This window comes from Trichogramma pretiosum, unplaced genomic scaffold (genome assembly GCF_000599845.2).
Source record: "Trichogramma pretiosum strain Unisexual culture from Peru unplaced genomic scaffold, Tpre_2.0 scaffold6, whole genome shotgun sequence".
NCBI classification, from domain to species: Eukaryota; Metazoa; Arthropoda; class Insecta; order Hymenoptera; family Trichogrammatidae; genus Trichogramma; species Trichogramma pretiosum.
Window position 1 is genome coordinate 3,286,706 of NW_019641678.1, and position 13,374 is coordinate 3,300,079.

Below are 13,374 nucleotides of genomic sequence, written 5' to 3' on the forward strand. Positions count from 1 at the left end.
AGCAGACGTGCGACGGCGCGAGTTATTGATTTTGCTATCGAACTGCGCCTACATCCTAAACGCGGCGTTAAAATGCCGTCAGCTGCAATAATTAAATATTCAATTGGCAGTCGTGAGCAACGCGATCAGCCACGTTCGTTCCAAGTGCTCTCATGGATGCACTGCGGTGCGACCGTACCACGTATAGTAAGCGATTCCACTCATAATACGCTCGAAAAATATTATATACGTGCTCGAAGCGTCGGCCGGAATATTATTTCCGTACCATCGGGGCTAATCCTATTATAAGAGTGCGTTTATGAATCTTTCTCGAGTCGCTTGCATGTGTGCACATGCGTTGTGTTGGTCATGTACATGAACGACGCTCGGGGGTGGTAGATGTGATATACATTTGTCATCGAGCGAGACTCGTTGCGAAATTGCCTCCGCAAATATTAGCGATTGAGCAAAAAGCGCAAACGAGCATTAAATGTCAATGCTGATTTTTCCCTCCGATAATTTGCATTAATCAATGCCTGCACATGTCGACAAAAATTATGCATGCTTATGATTATTACGTACGCGCGAATAAACTCGAACTATAGCTCTCATCAGCTTACACAGGGCATTATAAGACAGAAGACCTACATCGGAATCTCTCGCTTGCTTTTGGGGTTATAGGCACTTGAAGCAAGAGAATCAGTGAGGGTTCTCCCTTTCTCTCGCTTTGCTTTTTTTCCTTTTCCTCTCTTTTTTCTTTTTTCTTTTTTCTTTGCTTTTTGCTTTTTCGTTCTACTCAGTGACTTTGGAGGGCCCACGAGCGCAGATACGCGAGGCTCGACTCGAGCGAGCCACGCGGAGAAATGCCAACTAAATACCCTTATACGTGCTTGAAGGAGGCCGCTTCACATTCAGCATTAGGTATATATAGGTATATAATGAGTTGCAAACTGCAAGTCGTCGGCCGTCGGAGCGGCAGCAGAAGCGGCGACTGTAACCATTCGGTGCGAGAGCTGGAATAAACATAGTCAGCGGACCTTATATAAGTACTTAACCTACATACTATTGCACTCGTCTCTCGCTGCTTTATATAGTTATGTATACCTTGACTATATAAGAAAGAGTCGAAGGAGAATAATGCCAGTCGAGGCACATATTCAGCGTCAGGAATTCAAATATTCTCGGGGTCTCGACGATTCTGATCAGGTGCAACGACACGCCGAAAAAGTCGTTGGCTGCTTTTGCGAACGACGATTATGGCGACAAGGAAGCTCCACAGCACATTCGAAAGTAGAAGTGCGATTGTGACTCGGCCCTCGAAGCGCGCAGTTCAGTGCAGTGCACGAGTCTCGAGCCATTCACGAGTGGAATGCATCGCTCACCACGTCCAGGCGAGAGCGACAGAAATAGAGTTTCCATATAGCGGAGTTCGAGCGTGAGTTCTGCTGCTGCTGCTGCTGCTGCAGTCAAGTTTTCACCAGTGGTGTATTAGTTTTGGCGGCTCCATCTCGCAGCGGGCTATACGAGCATGGCATAATAAGCTCGAGCGAGCGAGCCGCGCGCCTATCTTGGAGCCGAGCCACGCGAGATATTCAAGCGCTTCGATGTATCGCAAACGCGTAAATCCGACCAGCAAGCCCCATTTCGTATTATATACTCGAGAGGCTTTACAAGCACATAATATATAGTATTGGACGTGCAGCATCGGAGCAGCAAAACAGGCCGGCACGCTGTGCACTGTCCCTACGAGCGGCTCACCGGGCAAACCGATTGTGCACATTGCGCGGACGAAATGCCTCGGCGACGGAGGACTTGAACAGGGCAAATATGCGCGGATTCCCTGCGTACGTGTATAGTTGGCTGCAATATAGCTTACTACTACCTATATACGACTACTATAATGCGAACTATACTTACATACGCGTTGCTTGCCGGCTCCGGTCAATGCCGCCACCACCAAGCACTGCCGACGGATCTGCGCGGCCGAATATTTCGAGAATGACGTTCGCTAACTGCGCGACTATATAAGCTCTTACACTTCTTCTTTTTCCTAAATAGAGAAAGAGCAAAACGCGTGAATGGAATTCTCAATATATCCACAAGTTTTTGATGAAAGATTTTTCTATATTAAACTCCGATTTTCGTTTTGGTGAATGTTTTTATTTATGTTTACATGTGAAACTGTAACCATCGGAAAATATTATTTTTTGCTTTTACTCGAGTAACGCTTATGATTGAAAAACTTTTCAATCACCTACAGGTTCATGCGCGATCGTTCACGGCTTATCGTTTTATTACAAGTTCACTTTTAATTTTTCTGCGTTCTCGATATTACGAGCTTTTCTATATTAGCCGTAGCAGAGTACTCGAGAGAGCGAAACGAGTAAACGCGCGTATACGCGAGAGCATATATACGAAATATATAAAGCTCTTGCAAAGCTAAATATAGAGAGGCGCGTCGAGACTGAAAATCGTACGTACTTGTACGTATCGTATATAAAGAGCTATTTCTTGCGAGGTTAAGGTCGTAATTTACGATTGAAGCAGCAGCACCGAGTGAGTGCACGACTAATGAGTTGCTGAAACTTTAATGCCCACCCCGACTTTTACCCGCGTATATGCTCTTGTACCCGCGTGGATGAGAGGCGATTTAATAACTTACACACACCTTATCCTACACCGCTTGTATCACCTGGCTCTTTTTCAGAAAGAAGATTTTAATCGATTTTTTTTTCATCTCCATATGTATTTTCGAAGAAATTTCCTTTAGTCCATGTTGAATTTTGCTTGGATTAAAGAGCTCAGAAATATCTTTCACGCGACGTCTAAGAAAATATTACAGTTAGAATTACGGCAAAATAAAATTATGTTTAAAATTATAAAAAAAAATTCAATGAATAACGAAAGAATAAATGAAAAAAGTCTACTTTTAAATGCAGAAGAAAATTTTCAGCGGCTTATGAAAAGTACACGACTGCCATATCCGACGAAAGTCGAAAGCTTCAAAGGCATAACTGCTCTTGCACACGCCTGTAATATCCGCGAGAATAGTAGCAGCTAAGCGAGTTAGAGCGTAAAAAAGACAGCTTCGAGATGTGTGTTATATGCATACATTCGAAAGATTTACTACGTTTCGTGAGCAGGTATATCGTACGAACATATATAATACATAAACGAGCAGTCTACAGTAGCAATACGATAAATGTAGAAACACGCGTACATTTCGCTATGTATGTATGCATTGAATTTAACATATAGCCTGTGTGCAATGTGAGCCGTGGTGCGCCCAAGCTCCACACACAATGTATAATATAAAAGTTCTTTTTGCTGCCTCTCAAGAAGTGGAAGTCTCGAGTCACTTGATTTAAATTCGCCGGTTTATGCAGCTCCGCTACACAGACGCATGCACACATACGCGTAATGCCAGGTTCTCTCTTGGGAGGCTCGCTGCAGCTCTACTGCGTTCTTGTGGAGATACGCATACTGCCATGGAGCAGCAGGTTGAAAGCGAGATTTGTACTTGGACAGAATAACTGAAGTATATAGCCAGTCAAAAGCGTATGTGTGCTGCGAAGAACGAAGATAGACGTGGTGCGCGTCGCGATGCTTTTTTGTTTTTACAGTTTTCGAGCATTTTGTGAAAGGAAAGTCGCTTATAAAAATATAATGTAGCAATTGAACAAATATTAAAAGTTTTTCTTTATGTCATTGGCCACTCGATCATATACACACACACACACACAAAGTGAGATGAATTATTATTAGCCAATCATTTATTTCATTGTTGCTGCGAACTGTTTTTACTTTCACATTCGTACGACAAATGTCTCCAATGATGGATTCATAAAAGACGAGAGAGAAAAAAGATTCTATTCACGCCGTCACTGAGTCAGAGACTGGTATTTTCGAAAAAATTATCGAACGCTCTCGAACGTGTCAACGTGACCGTTTTTCATTCCTCTAATTGATGATGCTTTTTTGATTTTTCGCGCGCAAATACGATTTAATCGATTCTATTTCAAAGCAAAGAAAAAAAGAAGCAAGAGAGGCACAAAAATAAAACATTGAAATCCACTTTACACTGGGAAACTTTATAGCAAAAACAAACGCATTAAATATCGTAACAATTTGCCGCGCGGAGCTGCAATAATTTAACTTTGGTATATATAGGCACGCTCGCGTCTAACCTTGCCGTGGAATATTAAAAAGTTTCTCGGACGATATACTTAATTGTGCCCATATATTAATTGGCTTTATTCGCGCATGTGTGTACGTATTGTGGTATATACAACTGCACGAGTCGGCGGTGACGGCGGGCGCGCGCCCGAGCTTTTATTACTGAATGATGAATAACTGCTCCCGCGCGAGCGGCCCGACGACTGGCACGACAAATGTATGCGAATATTAGTTATTTACACATCAAGGGCTGTATGCGGTGTGGATACAGTCGAGGTGTGTTTGCAGCGTTGGGGCGCTGTAGTCGCCGAGGCTGCGTAGCGAAGCGAAGCAGCCGAGGCACTACAGCGTCCGCAACGCTGCAAACACGCTGAGACGTATCCACACCGCTAACAGCCATTGATGTGTTAACAATTTTTCTGCATAAGAGCTCGTTTTGAGAACTATATCATGCATAATTGTTATGTTCCATTTAATTTCTTTATAGCACTCTAAACTAAAAACTGTAACTTGGCCGCTAGTTTTCGGCTCTCGTCTACATACTGTATATGCGTATGTCTCGTGTAAAATACTGTACATGCAACTTGTGTGGATATGTTTTTTCTGAAAAACGAGAGGTTGCATAAAGCACTGGTTGTGCCAACTTGAATCTCATTACACTGATTTTCCTAGTGTCTTGATGAGTAGAGTCGGTATAACATCGGTCACGCTGCATTTCTTTCCATTATTCAGTTTCTACTGCTTCATTTTTACAGTCATCGTGTTTAGTGCGAACACAAACATGAATTAAAAATGACATTTCTATCTCGTGTAGATATGTTTGTATTCAAGAAAGAGAGGTTAAAGGCAGCGCGAGTTGGCCTGCCACTTTGACATGTAGCAGACAGCACAGGCTACACGCACGCGAGCTGAGCGAGTCGTCTCGGCTCGAGTCTGCGGGATCGCATACAGTCGAGGAGAGCAGCGCGCTACGTGGCGACAATTCACACTTCTCCTCGACTGTAATCAGGGCTCCTCGACTGTAATCAGGGCTCCTCGACCTGTATTCAATTGATTTCAGTACGAGGAGAAGTGTGAATTGTCGCCACATAGCGCGCTGCTCTCCTCGACTGTATACGAATGCCTTACTCACTGAGCACGCTCAGCGCGAAATCAGCCTCAAACGGGCTCGTATGCTGAAAAATTTATAATGCCTCTGCGCGTTTGCATTCGGACATATACATGTATAATGTATATATAAGCTCTGCACTTGTCGTCTGGGCCTATGTGCCACTGTTTCTTTTGCGACTCCAAACGATCTTGCACCGCTCTTACATACGCAGCATAATACGTGTGAGTAGGAGTAATGTGCGCGCACGAACGCGCGAGCTACCCTCTTTGCGAATTTTGCACACACGAGAGCTGCTGCCGAGCTCGAGCGTGTTTCGTGTTGCGACTTTTTTTTTCATACTCACGCAGCTACATTTTACGTATGAATTTTTTACTCAACAAACGAATATATGCGCGCGTGCGAGCGAGAGAAAGAGAAAATTTCGCAGCACATTTGAGCGAGTTATTCGCCACAAAGGTGTCGTATTTTTCCTTTTCTTCGTTTCCATCTTTCTTTCTTGTTTTTTATTCAATTTTTTAGCGACTACTTTTAGTTATTTTGAAAGCTCCGAGTGCGTGTAGCTTAGCGTTATAAATTTAATATGCGAAATTTGAGTCTCTCTTTTGTAATAAACGTTTCCTTTATGAAATATTTCACTTTAATTAAATTTTTGATCCGCTCATTCCAATTGTGTATTCAATTTAGCTATTGCAATTTTTGGATCAAATACTTGCGAGGTGAATCAATGATTACTCGAATGTTAACGTTGAAAACTTTTCGGCTGAATTTCCTTGAAAATTCATCGGATTCCTCGAGAGCTTAAATAATTTAGTGACGTCGTTCGCGAGAGCAGTTTCAGGTGAGCACGTGTTGCAAAGCTCTCGCATATCACAAGCCTCGACTGCCTTCAGGCCTCAGCCCCGTCCTGACCGTAATTCGGTTTGCACTTTGCAAGTTAGGTCAATTTCTCTATATACGGGCTTGTCTGTGTGTGTATGTGCGCAGGTGTGCGGGTGGGTCTATGTGTCTGTGCAGCTAGAGCGAATAATTAGCATTACTCACGCCCTACATAAATGCCCTCCGATCCAGCTATCAATTACGCTTAATTGTAGTTAGGTGTAAGGGCATCTGTGAGAGTCGTAACGAGTTTAATTTTCTTTCTCGTATTATATTATACGCGCGGCCCGAGTAGAGCTTGCATTAGCGCGCCCTAGTGTGCCGCACGCGCGTATCCCGTTGTGCCGATGCTCGAGTTGCAGCTTTTTTTCTTATTCATGTAACGCACGCGACTGAATTACACGAGGGGCGTAATGACTTTTCATTTTCATCGTCATGCTAATATGCTGCCGCGCTTGCGAAGCATTCAGCTAGTGTGTGCAGCGAGTAACGAGAAGGCTTGGCGTAAATTCCATGTATCAAGTAGCCCTTTTAACAAGAATGTCGAACAATCATCAAACGATATTAATATTTTTTGTATCCATTATGAAATTTGCTACCATGAGGCATCAGAAAAGAATCGTAACTATTTATTATCGAAAGGTTATTATCAGAGACTTATTTTATTGCGGATAGATTAGAATGAATTCAAAAGACATTTAAAAACGAATAAATGTCTTTCAGTTTGTATATTACAAAATAGGGTTTGTGCGAGATTGAAATTTTTTATATCAAAAATGACGTTTTTGTGGAAAATCAATTAAACACGGGGGACGCATAGTGCCTACAGCAAACATGCAAACGTGCGCTAATGTTAACATGACTCACACTATATACAAGTACTAGCAAGGGCTCCCTTAATAGAGACTTTGACTTTAAAATGAGAGTCAATAAATTCACACGAACGAGGCGAAAAAAGTCAAGACAGACAAAAGACGGTGACCGCCGGTCTTTATACATATAAGAAGCGCCAGACAACAGCACTCGTAGACAACCAATCATCGAAATCTAAAGATTGACGAGTCAATTCACAAAATTGTATTTTGAATTAACATGTGATATATGTGACAAGCGATTTGAACGCCGATGAAACAGTGCAAAACAATAAAGAGCAACGAACAATCGACAGGTCGTAAAAACTAACCATCAGCAGGTTTCATTCAAGGAAAGTCTATGTGCATTGTAGCTAATGTCGAGATTCGGAGAATCCGTCTGGACACATTGGACTAGCCAAATTTTGCGAAATTGTGAGGATCATGCTGCACGCGCTTCTTGATGAAGATTTGCAGAATCGATTCTTCGAAAATTGAATCAGGAAGCGAGAGAATGCAGTGTGAAGAAGCCCGACTTTTTCTCATTGATGCGGGTCGCTCGAGCCATTTATAAGTGTCTGCGGATGTGAACTTTGAAATTTTGCATAATGTCTAATGTGTACATTATATCCCGAGTACTCATGGTTTTTTTCTAATTTTTTGGGATCCTTTAATTATAAGCATCCTGAATTTTCATCTATAAAATATTATTTCTGTAAACAACAACGATTTGTTCTTTGCGGAGCCAGAGAAAGATTGAAAAACAATCCCTAAAATTCGAATAAAATTTGTAGACACGTATAAAAGTTCGAAAAAAAAAGTTTTTTATGTCAAAACCATTTTATTTCGTAAATAATCGACCACATTGATAATGATAGTCGCTTCAAGTTTTCTTTTGTTAGTAACTAATATTGTATTATTTTAGTTGAAAGTCAACACTTCAAGTTCCGGTTGCTTACCTACGTTGAAGCTTAAGAAAAGGTCAAGTTTCTCTAAATTTTAATTCACAGCTTTACTGTTGAAAATGAACAACCATAAAATTGTTTTCTTTTACGTCTAGCTCTGTGTTGGTTTTGAAATTCTTAAAATGTACTCAATCGGACTTTTGAATACAAACATTGAAAAGAACGAGAGAACGATGAACGGGCGATCGACGTGTGAGCAAAGAAAAAAAATTGCTGCCACTACAGGGACAAAGAGATTCCTCCTGAAAATGTGATTATTCCTATCTTCATGAACAAATGTTGGTAAAATAATACGTGCGTATAAATAGCCATGCCGCTACACGTTCAGTATAGCTATACTGAAAAATTGTCTAGCTTTATGCTAACTCTGAGGTGATGGCGAGCCACGCAGGGACACGCTAGAGAGGCTACCGGTGCGTGTTACTTTTTTCATGCATAGTGTGAAAATTTCGTCGCTGAAATTTCATACGCTAGATGAGTGCGTATAAGCTGCCGCATAAGTAAAGTGTCGAAAGCAACACTCATTCTCATCGTTCAGGTGTCCTATTGAAAATCAAGCAGCGTGTAGGGGAGGCTCTAATTTTCACTATAATCGCATTTGTAAATGAAACTCTGCACAAAAATAAAAAATAAACATCATTGACTACAGTACGGTCTGTTGATCATAAAAAAGTCTATAATGGAGAGTAAATATTATTCTGAACGAATCGTTAGTTTTTATACTCGTGCACGCGCATATTCGCCGCGTTTCGATCGGAAAGCGTATTATTCTCGTTTTTTCTCTGGCTCGTTTGGCTATTCAAATCGAGAGGCGCGCTTGATGGATTCGTCATCCGTCAGCACGACAAAAAGAATTTTCCACTGAAAATAAGTCCTTATAATTTCGATGGCGTTGCATTTTTGTATTTGTCTCGCTATTTGTCTGCGTTTGTATGTATGCACAGAGCTCATATGTTAATACACAGAGGCGGCGCACACATATATAGAGACACGCACCGCATCGTTACGTCAAAGTGTGAAAATCGCAGCGGCTTATCGTGTCTAAATCGTATACCAAGCTTGTAAATAGGTGCGAGGAGAGAGAAGCTGGTTTTGTGCGTGCTATGCTGCTGCTCTCTGCGCACACATATCAGCGGTCGCAAGCGCGTTATATGCCGCGCGCTCACTGCGGTTGAATAGATTATCAACGCTGAATGCATTATAAAAGGTGACAATTTAATCTTTGCAAGCTGTGTCACACACATACTCGCGCCGCAGCAGCAATGCACAAGACGCTCGTTATTATTACGTTGAATCGTCAATGACAACTCGTGCGCGTTCTAGATTTAATCGCAGTAAGTATATTATAAGCTGAGCATAGTGGAAGAGACCACATAGCCGCCTTATATTGGATACGCTCGCACACTGTCACACACACGGAATCGGACTGCAGCACTACGTGTACGTGCACAGACGAAGCCGCGCTCGGAGTCAACAACAACGCATTTGCTTGTTTGTCGTATATATATGAGGCAGAAAAAAACCGCGACGTACGCGTTATTCCGCGCCCGAGCGCGCGGCTATACAATTATATACGTCTTTGCCGAGGCGCGCCTTCTCCGATGTCTATTCGAAAAAAATCGCAGCGCGAAAAGAACCGCAGCTCGATATACGATGTGTGCACTTTTTGTTTTTCGGGCTTACTCGCGCGCGCCACGATCGCAAAAGATCGCAAAAGGGCGACGTCGTCAAGGACTCAAACACTACATCTACATGCAGGCGTATGTTCTGGGCAAGGCTCAATGCAAACCTTATGATATTAATTCAGGTTCCTCTAACTCGTGCACTTGCTGCACCCGATATGTATAAACAGGCTCGATTCGCATAGAACTGCATAATTCATGAATGTACGCCGCGCTCCTATGTAGACCTATATATAGGAGCTACTCTCGGGCTGCTGCGCGACGAGAGATCGACGACAGCGTGTCTCATGCTGTACTGCTGCTGCTGCTCCACAGGACGCGAAGCGGGCCTTTATGCATAATACAGCGCAACTAAGTACGGACTAGTGCTGCTGCTGCTACTGTCGCGAATGAGAACAGCTAATACCTTTGCTTCCGACTCTCACTGTATATAAGCTCGAGCAAGCATCTGCGACGTAAAATACATAAGTGATGCATTAGACGAGTCGCTGCTGTGCAGTACTTGTCCAATTTTCCGAGCGAGAATTTGCTCCGCCAATAAAAGTACTGAAATCTTTATAAGCGTGTATTTGAGCTACGAACGACGAGGACGAGGAAGACGAGGACGTAACGGGGGGCGAGCAGAGCTGCATCGCCAGCAGGGAAGGACCGACCGAATCGCCAGGCAAGAAAAAGATTCGAAGAAAGTTGGTATGCAGCCGCCTAAGAAGTGAGTAAAAAAAGAAAAGGAGAATTGGAAAAAAGACCCTTGTTGCTCGCGTAAGTCACACGAGTCCCTATACACATGTGTGCATATGCGTGTGTCCCACAGAGTCCCGTGCATTTAAGCAGCAAAAGCCCATTATGTACGCTGCAGCCACCGGCGCGCAATCGAGTTTCTTCTCCATAAACTCGAAACGCAGAGATTCTCGAATGAGCGCGCGGGGACAAATTGCGGAGCGTTGCCTCGTGCACGAACAGGGTTTCGCGGCGAGACGACCTGCTGTTGCTGCTACACGAGCAGACGATACAACGAAGCCTGGCCCTATGTGTGTGTATGTGTGTGTTCTATTCGAGCACATGGACTATGCTCTTTTGGAAGGGACGAAGTGGCGGAAGAAAAATGCGCGGCATGCAAAATATTCAACGCATCGCGTCGCGAAACATTGCCACTCTGTGTCACACGCAATAAATACACGGCTGCATCTATTATAATGTGTGCGTGCGCGCACCGGCAGCAGCATCGATGCATGTGCACTGCACACATTGAGAGAGAGAGAGAGAGAGTTGACAAAAAGGAGCGATAAATAATATGGTTTTGTTGGCGATGCTTACCCCATTAATTCATCGACTCTCGCGATCGCAAGTCGGTTGGTTTCGTTGGCCTTTTTGCGATTGTACTCGACCTTCCTGCCGGCGTCTTAGTGTCCAGTTCCTGCGGCAGGGCCACCTCTTCCTATTATGCGTTGCTGCTGCTGCTGCTGCTTACTCGTTTGCCCGAAGGTTTGCGCGCACTGCTCACACGGAGTTTAAGGAACGAGCCACTGCACTCTGTATATGACGCGCCTGCGGTACTGTTGCAGTCTTTTCTCTCTTTCTTATGTGTGCAGGCTGTGCTGCACAACACGGCGACGGCGATATTTTCTGTATATATAGCCGAGGGACGACGAGCGAGAGTCGCAGACGAAGAGAGAGAGAAAGAGAGATACCCGATGTAGTATGTGCAAGAAGAGAGCTGCAGAAAGCGAGATCGAAAGAGAAAGAGACGACGACTGCAGTCTTATAAGCTGCCTCCTATATATATAATATATATAAGGTGCACACCGTGTTGTACTCGCTTATAGGACTAAACTCGGCGACTTACGAGTACGAGTAATAGCGAACGAGCAAGACTCGTTCCTCGATGCACTCCGCAGCGGACGATCCGCGAGCGCGACTCCTTTATTCCACGCTCTCGACGCAACTGCACATACAGCCGCTGCCGACTTCTCTTATAAGGGTTTGTATCGGCTATATTGCCATTAGCGCACGAGTATTTATGTATGTACAGCAGCTCACTCGCGAACCGACATACCTATATGATGTAATGGTATTATATGCGATGCACTTCTCGCGCGGCCCGCCACGATCACGACGATGCTCCAATGTTATTCGCTTGCTATTTGTTTGTAACGTTCGAAATTTCAAACACACTGCGCGATGGAATGGTTATCGTGCGACGTAGACGAAGCCAACGATTTACTGTCAAAATATATTATATGCTTTTTCCTCCGCGTCGAGCCGAATGCCGCGGATGATAATGACGACGATGACAATGATAAATCACTCGCGATTCTCTCAAGCACTCGCGAGTCACTCGGCGACGATCGGGGCACACAGCGAAATTCGACACATACGTGAGATATACTGCACAGCCTTATACGTATAACGGTTATAATTATTTTGAAACGAGAGTTCACCCAGACACGGATCAAACACGGACGACTTTATTTATAACATAGAGACCCAGTGCGCGGGGCGGCGATGTTGTATGATCGCGACGGGTCATACGCGCAAGTATATCCGAGAGCTGGCAGGAAGCACGTGCCACGGTCGGTTGAGCAATGTCGCGCGGCCTGCCGAGCTTGAGACACTTGCTCGCCGACGTTCGCGACGCTACTGCGCGTGAACTGCGACTTGTCCGTCTGCGAGAGCGTCTGACTCTGCTCCGCGTTATTGGCTTGCTGCTGCGAGTCTGTGCTGCTGCGGCGCATGCAGAGTCGGCCGTCCGTCGCCGCGCGAAAAACTGCAGCGCCCGATGCCCGTGCCTGCCCTGCCTACCAGTGCCTCCTATGTCTATTTGCGCGCGCGAACTTGGCGGGAGAACCTGAACCAACGACGCGCATCCGCATATAATACACCATTCGAGGATCGGAGTGGCGCTTGGGCGCGGGAACTTGCATTTGCACGTATATATATGATGCACACATACACAATCGCCAGCCGAGTTTAAATACCTATGCACATCCTGTGCGTATGCATAATTCATGGTTTTTGCTCATTTTTGTTTCGAATTCTAGCTCATCCCCGACTGACTTTGAAATCTTATGCACGGAATGGAGGATTAAGAAATAAACAAGTACGCTAAAATTTTAACTTTTATATATTTCATTCAGAAAAATTCAGGTGTGTGTCAAGATTGGAAAAAATAATTTTTATGGTAAACTATCGCGAAGCATATTATTGCATGATATTAAACGGGTTGAAATACAAAATTATATTTTTGAGCATTTTTTCAAAGCGTAACGGGTTAAATTAATCGCTCGTTATTTAAGAAAAATAATGGGTCACATAGTCAATGGCACAATTAGCTTGGTTACGTGTGACCAATTCATTAGAACCTTATACAATTATTTTTACTTTGCTACTTGCAGATTTATAGATATAGGGGTATTGGCCATCTACCGGTGGAAGCTGTATTGAAGTATTAATTTTCAATTAATATTTTAAATTTGAGTATCTTAGATCTTATTGGGTGATTTTTTCTTCAAGAGTAATGTAAAATATTATATTATATGCACTTTTCTGGTTTATGTAAAAATAATCAGTTCTGGTGAATTAATTTTCAACGAAGATTTTATACAAAAGTATGATAGATATATTTAATTCAACGTTTAATATATTATGCTCTATTTGCATTTGCACTCCTCTGTTCGTTTTTAAAATATATTATTTTATGAAGTTTTTCAGGTCTGATAAATCTGACGTTGGATACA

General features: G+C 43.4%; 1 protein-coding gene across 1 annotated transcript in view; it reads right to left on the reverse strand.

The window, feature by feature from the left end:
- The window catches only part of LOC106648317 (extracellular sulfatase SULF-1 homolog), a 45,256-nt gene extending 32,938 nt beyond the window's left edge, over window positions 1–12,318 (reverse strand). Inside the window, exon 1 of the mRNA XM_014365088.2 lies at window positions 10,955–12,318. The gene's annotated coding sequence lies outside the window, so the exon portion shown is untranslated. The remainder of the gene's footprint in view (window positions 1–10,954) is intronic.
- Window positions 12,319–13,374: the final 1,056 nt, after the last annotated feature.